Below are 10,488 nucleotides of genomic sequence, written 5' to 3'. Positions count from 1 at the left end.
GTGTGTGTGTGTATGTCTGTGATTACATGAGGAGAAACGGCCTTGTAGGTTTGATACGGCTTCTTTTACTGGACTGCGTACAGCACAGTACCCAGCATTTTACAGTATTAATACCATGCATGGAGTAGTACACGTTTTGTAACACTGTCACTTTTATTTTATAAGCTACTTTGTATAAAGAGGGTTTAGACATTATTTTGTAGGATATGCAGGATAAATGAGGTAGCTTTACCTGAAAGGCTTTCTTCCATTACAGCCGGAATTGAAGCATATTAGTAATGTCTCTATTCTATTAAATATGTGTTCTGACATTTCATTGTGTCATCTAAGTTTAAAATATTCTGGTAAAATGTCAAGATCTCCCTTTTACTATACCCTGTACATGTCTTAAAGTGGGCTTAAATCCTAATAAAATTGTGTGGAAAAACTGAAGTCTTGCAGGAGCATGACTTCATGAATTATTTTTTCATGTACTTATTTGAGGTGTCTGAAATCATACTTTGGTTAAAAACTAAAGTGTTTTTAATTTAAGAAAAAGAAAAACCATACATATTTGTTTTTAAATTATGATATGTGAATCCCATTCTTTATTTGGTCAAATTAAAAGTTGAAATAAGAAACGAAGGTAGTTTTCCTTGTATTTGTCACCATACTCAAAAGTCACAAACTGTCATTTGTTTCTTTACATTAGGCTGTATTAAAGTTGAAAATCAAACCAGGTTTTCTCACATTTTATTTAATAACATATGTAATGAAAAGTGAGTTTTTTTAGTATTTCAGCAGAGGATAATTGATTCTGTGTGATTTCTAAAGCCTTTTGTTAAACCTGCCATGACAACAGTGACAGAGAAAGGACAACAAATCTGAAAGCACATATACAATCCATCAGCAGCTGTGCCATTGTATGTATCATTCAGTAATAATCTAATTTAAAGGTTAAGTGCCACTGAGAACAGCTGAAGCTCTACAGGTGTATCAAAGGACTGATTTAGAAGCATTTTATGCCACTGTCCATTTTACTAACTTTATAAAAGCTGATTTTTTTAAAGCATAGATAAAGACCTGAATTGTCTAGAAATGTTTATGGAAACATATATGTCTTTTTTTATTTCTTGTTCTTTTTTTTTCCAAAGATGAAAACATGGGGTCACACACCAGCTTAGCCAAAAGGACTCAAATACACTAAGAAAACAGGTAGGTGATTATGTTTCCCCTTTTCTAAAAGCATGAACTGAACCAAATCTGGATGGATTTCCTGTTCCTTTTATCATTCAAAACAAACTTCTTTAACATTTTTAGGGGAAACAATTTAAGTGGATGTTTCAAAAAGGATTGCTGTTTTGATTGTAGTTCTGATATTGACTGATTGCTTAGAATAGATATAGCTACACTTACTTTTGAGAATGCTAAGCTGTAAAACTACTTCTGAATTATTGCTCAATGATTTTTGCAACATAATTTTTTTTTTTTTTTTTTATCAAGCCAATTTTGACTCATCCATATCCTTGTATCGCCAGGGAGCCAATTCAAGCTATATCATAATTACGAGATAGCGATCTCATAATGATAGATATTAGCTCATTATTATGAGATTGTGGAGGCCTGCGCCGTAGGAGGCCTCAGAGAATGCTTTATGCAGACATTAGTCAGAGAAGAAGCTAAGACGCCCCTGGTAACTCTGGAGGAGCTATAAAATGCACAGTTGAGAGTGACGAATTTGTTGTAGAGACATTTATGTTTTAGTCAAAGACCCAATTGCACTTTAGTTGTGATGTCACAAATCTGATTTGCTTTTGAAGGCAGCAAAAACAAAAGAAAAGACAAATAAATCATTTTATTAAGACATAAATTGTGATTGTAGTTTCATAGGACATACATGTGAAAATAAAGTGAAAGAAAAAATGTGCTCTGACCAGATCAGACATTAAATTGACCTTATTGGCCTACACTCAAAATGCAGTGTGTGCAAAACTTAAACTGTGCAGATTACTTTAAACACACTAGCCCCTCCTTGAAACACAGTGGTGGCAGCATCATCCTGTGGGGATGCTGTTGTTGGGCTGAAACAGGGAAGCTGGTCTGTGCTGGTGAAAAGATGAAGCTACATGGAAACCCTAAATGAAAACCTGTTAAAGGCTGCAAAAGTCTTGAGACTGTGCTGCCACAGGTTAATCTTTCAATAGGACAATATTACCCTAAAAACACAGCCACATGTATAATATGATGGTTTAATCAAAGCATGTCTGTTTGTTAGGGGGATTGGGCTAAGGTTAAAACTTTAAAACTGTATCAGGACTTGAAGAATGTGATATGATGTKGTATTTTATGAATTGGAAAGGGACAAAATTTCAGTCTTGAGGTGGACATATTTCAAACAATTAGGAGYTCAACATCACTGAACGCTGGCTCTAAAAAGTGCTTGTAACTTCTTTTTACTCATTCCAGAAACTTAGAAAATAAATAAATAAAAACAAGACACTGGTTACTGGAGTCAAAAAATGAAGCAAAAAAAAAAAAAAAAATCACATTTCTATTTGTATGTATTTTAAAACACTCAACGGAAGATTTTCTTTTTGTATAATTTTTTTACAAAATGTTTYCATCTGCAGTAAAGGTATTGACCTCAAAGAGGCAAAACACACTCCATACATTTTTACATTTTATTCCAAAATATTTGAAAAACATCTGAACTTTTCCATCTACTTTACCTTAACAACATAYTTTGTAAAGGACTACACATAAAATGCCAATAAATACATTGACTGTTGTAATAGTAAGATTGAGAAAGTATGAATACCTTTGCAAAGCATGATAAGATAGAGATGAATACTTATTCTTTAGTTGAAGGGAAAGGATATTTTATTCTGAAAAAAAGTGTCTTTGAAGGCTTTTCCTTTGAAGGCCAAGTTGAAGTTCTTGGTTTGCCAAGTTTTTATTAAAACACTGTTGCTGCACTCTACATGTTCCTTACACTGTTCTGCTCCAGTGAGGAAACAAGGAGGTGTCTGGAAATGACTGCTGTTTCCCACAGCTCGCCTCTCATCATCCACTACAGTCACAACATACACTGAGCTGCACACGCAAACCCACACAAAACATTCACACATCCTGGTTTGCGTGCACACACACGCACACATGCACAGCATATGCATCACAATGTCTGTTCGGTGACACACTCCTGTTTCCTACAAGTACAGACACTCACACATTCATCCGTCCGCTCAGGGGATGAGGCAGTGAAAGGGCAGTGGGATGTACAGCTGTGATGGTGTGTGTCTAYGACAGATCAGACTCTTTAATAAATGATGATCTGGAGGAGGGAAAAATGTGTGAGTGTGTGTAAGAGTGTGTGCGATGGTGAGATGGATGGTGAAAGGTGCTTTTGTGGTCATGATTTGAATATTATCAAGACAAAAGCTTCCACTAAAAGTCAATGAGTGCATCTTTTAGCAATCCCAGTTCTTAATAATGCCTAGCGGGACACTGATGAGACAAAGATCCTACAGTTGTCTAATATTTGGAAATTTGAAATACAACCAGCACCTAGAATTTCACTTTGTGGAATTTTTTTGTATTGTTTTTTCTTTCCGTCATAGTGTGACAGTTTGCAGCAGAGAAGAGCTCATATTGTTTTAGTAAGCACAACACCAACAGTGTGGGTGTCCACATCTTTCTCAGCAATGTCAGAGGTTACGCAGTTGCACATTACATGTTTGATTGTTTTATTCATTGACTGAGTTGGTTTATTTATGTCATAACTGATGAAATTACCTTTAACACAAGTGATTACATTACACTCCATCAGCTCCAACTCTCTCCCCACTTTAGATTTGACAGCAATTCAAACCGCTGCAGCACACAAAGTATGTTCCTGATCAACAAGTAGAAAATAATGGCTACACGTAAATAAACAGAATTTTCCACTAAAGTTCTAAGACCTTTTATGTCCATTAAAATTTTCTGTAACAGTTTTTTCCTCTAAACACAAACACCCTTTTTCCCACGTGACTGATAGATTAAAAGCAACAATTGCCCTTTTAGTTCTCCTTCCCTGTTGCATCTGGTACAGTAAGTACCCTGGATATTCGCTGCTAATGAACAGGTCGAACCCTCTCCATCAGACCGCTCAGCTTTTCCTTGCTCACTGCTGTGTGGGCATCTGCTGCACACTCAGGAACTGCATGTGAGCTGTGAATGTCACTGGGAAGCAATCAATGTAGTTTACAGTATTTAGAAAAATGCTTAAACTGTAATTAGAACTTTTTATTGGGGCTGGACAGTTTAAACAGTTTTATTTTCAATGTGAAGTTGTGTTTCTAACATGCTATAAGACACTGTTATGCTGGTTGAATGATTCTGGGTTTTAATGTGCAGGGATGCCAAAGGTTGTTGGAAGAAGAAATAGGCACATCACATTACATAATCAAAATCATAAAAACAAGTAGGATCACTATAGGATCTTTGTCAAAATATTTACCAATATTATCAACGTCGCAAGATCTCCTAATATCATACTGCTTCCCACTCTTAAGTCACAAAGAAGCTGTGAATAATCACACCTCTTTGAAAATTGGGGTGAGTTTCAGTAGCCTCACTCAGATTAAAATACTGTCTGGCCTTTACAGTCAGGCAATCACTTCAACAGAACCAATGTACAATGTGAAGTAGACCAAGATCTCAAAAAAATGAGACATTGTCCCTCGAACAGCAACCACAAAAAGAAAGTTACTGACATCTCTCAGTTAAACAATCAATTTCTAACTTTCTGCAAGATCCGTGAACACATGCAGAAAACATGGAACAATGGGAAAGCTTCCCAGGACTAGCAAGCCGACCAAAAATAACTGCAAAAGTGCAACGATGACTCATCCTGCAGGCCATAAACAAACAACAAAATCTAAAGTACTCCAGGCCTGATTTTAACAAAAAAATCTACTCTCCACCAGAAAATCCTGACGCGTGCAGCTGTCGACTAATCTTAAGTGCATAGATAGTGCAGCAGCATAATTAATAAAAACAGACCCACATTTTCAATCTGAATGGCTTATTAAAGGAGCAGCCTAGTCAAAGTCTGGACTTTTTTTTCCAGTTGAGACACTGCTGCATGATTACTTTAGACAGYTTACTTCTCTTAAGAAATTAAGTAGTCATTTAACTGTTGTATCAAGCATTTCAAAAGCATTTTAAAAAAAMGTTTTGTACAGCCTTTCCTTACCTTTTTGTTATTATTGGATATTTAAAACAAAATTCAAACCATTTTAAAATGTCACAAAGGTTTTCAAATGTGAATGTGGTTAAAAAAAATCTATATAAAAGCATTTATTTTATTTTTTTACTAACTTTTTCTTTATTTCTTTGCTGCTTAATTACTTCTTGGGATTTCTGCATTGAATTTTCAGCATACAACCTCTGACATCTTCACCAGAAAAAGATTTTTGTTAGAAGGAATAAAATAAGTAGTCTTGACTGTGGGATAACACTTTCAAAACCAGTTCTCTTGTCTGACTTGGAACCAATAAAAGGCTTTCTTCTTTAGTTATAACCATCCAAGATTTTTTTAGCAATATAAAATTCTCTGTTGCAAAAGAAGACTTGCAGCTGGATGTTTCTCAGGATTTACCTAGTAGTAAAAATACATTAACAAGGTTTCCCAGTAAGAGCTGGKACCAGCAGTTGCACTTTGTCAGGTTGAAGGCAGTTGGTCACGACCTTACTGTCGGGACTGAAAATGATGCTGTGTTGGCTCCTTGTTTCGTCGAGATTAATTCCCGGCTCTTCACTTTATTTTATCTCGAATCGCCATGTTCTCCCAACAGCACATTTTCTTTTCAATTACAACCCTAATGAAAAAAGATTGCTAAAATAATTCAAAGAATTTGCTTGTAAAACTCAAAACATTTGGAGAGAAACAGCTCGCTTTTATTTCTCCTTTAAAGCTGCTGTCATATGAATCTTAAGTTGTAGATGTGGTGTTTGCATAGTAGCTTACTCTGTAATTAAAGAAAGTCAGTTTTCCCTCGACTGAATTTAACTTTTATGAAAATTCTGAAAAAATATGCTGTCCCAAAACAGAAAAAAGGTATTTTGTTCACAAATATTTGTTCAGCTAAATTGGCAGACATATTGATCAAACAAAAATCATTTATCTAGAGAAAGGTATTAAAAAATGGCTTATGCTTCAACATTAAGAGTTAACAGTCAATAATGCACAGTTTTGTCTTCATTATTGTGTAGTGACTTGCGTAAATACAATAAATACCAAATTAGTAAAACGAATATTTATAAAATTAATAAATGCTGTAATACATATTACAAAATCTGCATGAGCTCTTTTCATCATAACTAAGAAATGTTTATATAAATGAAGAACTATTATTTACATTTCCTGACAAATGAAAAGGCTTAGGTTCAAATTAAAACTACAAGCCGTTGTGTTGTGGCTTAAATATGACTGTTACAACTAAATAAGAATATGAAAAAGTGAAATCCAGGAATAATGTGGAGTGCAAAGTGGAAAATACATTATTTAAATTCTAATAATTACAGAGCAATCACTGCAGTAATTGGTTTTTACACATCACTACCTAACCTGAATCAACCCAAAACAACCAACATTGTTTCTGTCTAAGAGGCTTTTGTGTCCACACAAGCCGATTAAATGCATTTGTGTAACTTCCTCAGATGACTATGGTCACCGTTCTCCATTTCCCCTCCTTTGTAAGTGCTCACTCCCATATATCAACCTGAGAGATGACGGACCAGCGTGTGTGTGAACATAATTTAGGTAGTATGCGGTGGGACCTGTAGCATGGCAAGGTTGACTGATGTGTCGCGATAACTCCCAGGGTCATTACATGACAGTTAAGTTGATAGATTCCATCCACAGAGGGGTAATTCTCCATCTGACAGGCTTGCCGTCTTTTGCGATGATGAAATGTGGTCCTGATGAATACTTCCACACATTTCACCACCACTGGTCTGTTTTTAGGCTGAACAGACATTTCTATCCAAGTCATGTCAAATGAGTTGTGGATCATCAAAACTTAGGGAATACACAGTGTGAGGAAAATGGAGACAGAAACTGTTCTCACTCAGAAAATCGTCAAGATAATGCCTCGTTATGCCACTGTGGCTGTACTGTGGTTATTCCTGCCGCAGCAAACATAGACAGGCTCTCGGATCAGAAATTTGTGGTGCAGAAATTTTACGCCCTTTAAATGAAATATGGAAATAGCAAGAAGTTCAAAGTTGTATACAATATATAAAAAAATACCTGTATAATAAGTACAGGCCATGCTGTTTATTCCTAAGCTTTTCTTCTCCTATTTTCCACAGTACTTGTCACAATATTTGTTGTTCGTATTACATTTTGTGGCTTTGCTGTGATGCATTGCATTTCAAACTTACTCTGCTAAGTATGTAGCTATCAAATTTTTCAAGGATGTACAGAATGCCCTGATTAGTTGAGGGTATTCTTTATTTGGAGCAAATAACTAGATGACCTATTGCAGAGAAACAGAAGAGAACTCCTATTTTTATTTGAAAATATACCCAGAGCAGAAAATTCCGATCTTACCAAAATTGCAACTCTTGCGGAAGCTTGTAAAAGAAACAACAATTTTAGAAAACATTCTGTTGACTCACAACAAAATATAAAAGATAAATATGCCTCCTATTAAATCTGGCTTAAAACAAATTTCAGAAAAGACCATCATAAAGAGTGTAAAACATGGTGGTGGTAGTTTTATGGTCTGGTGCTGCGTTGCTGCTTCAGAACTTGAACCACTTTTTGCAATCGTACACCTGTGAAATCTGACCTCTAACAGAAAATCCTGAAAAAGAATGTCCAGCCATCATTTCATGACCTTAAGCTCAAACACACTTTTGATTCAAAGCCATAGGTTCACCCCTGAACAGCTCAAACCAATATGAACAAAGTCTTCATCTACATCACTGAATCGTCGAGGCGGCAGAGAATGCAGTGTTGTCCCAAGTTGACTGCATCATTTGCTGACCTGTTTGCCCACTAGTCAAATTGCTGCAGGTCCACCAGGGGGCCTGCCTTCACACATTTCAACACCAGTTGGATTTCATGACTGCTGAAGTCAGAGCAACAATCCTGTAATTATTTAATCCTGTGACGGTGAGCTTTTTGGGGCCTGGGAAAATGGTGGCATGCTTGAATTGAAGCAGGAGGGGACCTCACACAGCTCCAGAGACTTGTAGGGGATCTGAGTGAAGATGAGGCTGTCAAGCAGAAGAGGGACATACTATCAGGTCCTGGAGCTTTCTTGGTGCTCTGTTGCTGAAAGAGCCTATTTATATCTTTGTTAATGATTTTTAGTGTAGGCAGGGCATCAGAGTGGAGGGTGTTTGAGAGTTGCAGATAACGCTTCTTTCTAAAACGGGGTTATTGGTTTCAAAAACGCCCACGTATGCACAGGGGACCATTTTCAGAATTTTTTTTTTCATTCACACAGAAACGCTGAGAACGGCCCACAACACTGTTTTCACTTCCCAAGACATGTAAGTGGCACCAAAGACGGAAAATGGGAAATGCGCATAAAGCATTCACACGAGGTACACGATAAGCATGACAAGAAAACAAGACTGGCAAATTACAAAGTGGGGTATTGAAGAACTTTTTGCAGTAGTTTTGCAGCAATTGAAGCACAACTACGAATATGTAATCCACCATTGTTGTTGCTGTGTATTATGCGTAGGACACATTTGGGGTAAGAGGTCAGGTTCGATGTCAAAACGTCACAAACACGTGAGGGCAAAATGTTCACTCTGGAACCCGTTTTTTTCTATACCTGTTTAAAGGCCATTTCCATGGCAACACAGGACAAAAATGTTTAAGATAGACATGTGGACTGTGTGGGAATGGGCTGTAGGATAATTGGTTGGAGGTGTGAATTGCTGGGGTTTTTTTTAAACCATATATCACACTGTGGGTTTATGGGCATCTGTAGCCAGCGATGTCATTCAAGCTTCTCCAAACTGCTGCTGGGTCGTTAGCTGAGGAGCTGTTTTTTTAATCATGATCAGAAAATTACCCAGTTGATTTGTTCATTTCTGCTTTTGAGTGTATACTACAACAGTGTATAGGACGATCACTAATTAAGACAGCTTATTTTTTTTCCAAATACTGCAGACATATTAGCTCATCAAAAAGTCGATTTTTTCACAAGGCCATGAATGCAGCATAAAATGAATTACTCCACACTTGCTTCTTAAAAATAGTAATTAAGATATTAAAATAAGGTCTTAGAAAGAAATAGATGCCCTATATCTGACTACCTTCAAAGAGACATAAATCCCATCTCAAGTTGAAGTCAAACTTGTGCAGAGCATGTACTTCTAACATAACATAACCCCATAGCTGTTTATCGATGCATGTCTGTACATGCCAGCTCTTCTTCTCACCTTTAGTGAGGAGAAAAGGCTTAACCCAAATGCTGTCTCATGCTTCTCCACGTCATATGCTGATTGCGGAGTTGTAAAATTACATTGGAAGTGTTTTAAGTCAAAACAGCTAATTGAACATTAGTGAGAAGGTAAAGGTTGTGAGCATTTTGAAGTTAATTAATTATTTCTTGTGTTCCAAAGCATTTTGAATGAGTTTTTTTGGGGGGTCAAAAGTGAAGCAAATAATTCACTCTGGATGCTCCCGYGCAGTCTAAATTTTGTGTAGTGCTCTAAAATCCTTTAGTGGAGAACACTTCTGGAGCACAAAATGCACATGAGAGCACAGTTTAGCCTCAGTGGCCCTGAAGCACAACACTTCTTGCGGGGGTTGATTATAATTCCATTTTAAAAGCCCTTCTTTATCTGTCCCAGCATGTGGATTGCACACTCTGCGGTGCGAAATTATGACCATGCAAAGCAAAAATGAATGCAATTTAATATTATGAATTTCAGTGGTGTGCGAAACCAAAGAGAGTCGATTTTTATGTTTCTAACATGGCATGGCTTTTAACCTTTGGACGTAATTCTGCTCACGGAGTAGACTGATTAATCAATAGAGGAAAGGCTGAGCTCGGGGAACCTGATTATTGACTTTGATTGGTAAATGAAAAGGGCTCTAACCCAAGTAAGCCAAGTACTAAAACATCCAGGGCACACACACACACACACATAATACATCTTTCTATCTTCACTAGGATTTTGCATTGACTTCTATTCATTTCAATATCCTAACAGCATTTCTTCTTCCAGTGGGGGCTGGGTTTTGGGCCTCATCAGGAGCGGTGGCTCCTCACAACGTAGCATTTATTTGCAAAATGGGCCTTACAAATTGCTGAAACACACACACAAAGCTCCTTGCCAAAGCAAGTTGCTCTTTTTTTTCTTAATGGTGTGTGCTGTTACAAAAAGGGAAGAAAGGGTGTGCATTGTGTCTTGCTGCCCACTTGTTTTTTTGCAGTTTGTTGTATCCTTCTGTCCTATTTATGGATCATCAGGCTTTTCCCCCTTAAAGTGTAC

At 36.9% G+C, this 10,488-nt stretch overlaps 1 protein-coding gene across 5 annotated transcripts in view; it reads left to right on the top strand.

The window, feature by feature from the left end:
- The window catches only part of grm3 (glutamate receptor, metabotropic 3), a 38,393-nt gene that overhangs the window by 3,510 nt on the left and 24,395 nt on the right, over positions 1-10,488 (top strand). For 3 of the 5 annotated variants that reach the window (XM_008411250.2, XM_008411248.2, XM_008411247.2), the window contains exon 2: positions 1,134-1,194. The exons of the other annotated variants lie outside the window; for them this stretch is intronic. The gene's annotated coding sequence lies outside the window, so the exon portion shown is untranslated. The remainder of the gene's footprint in view (positions 1-1,133; positions 1,195-10,488) is intronic. 5 annotated transcript variants of the gene reach the window in all.

The sequence above is a fragment of the Poecilia reticulata genome, linkage group LG6 (assembly GCF_000633615.1).
Source record: "Poecilia reticulata strain Guanapo linkage group LG6, Guppy_female_1.0+MT, whole genome shotgun sequence".
Lineage (NCBI taxonomy): Eukaryota > Metazoa > Chordata > Actinopteri > Cyprinodontiformes > Poeciliidae > Poecilia > Poecilia reticulata.
This window is presented reverse-complemented; position numbering and strand designations above follow the sequence as displayed.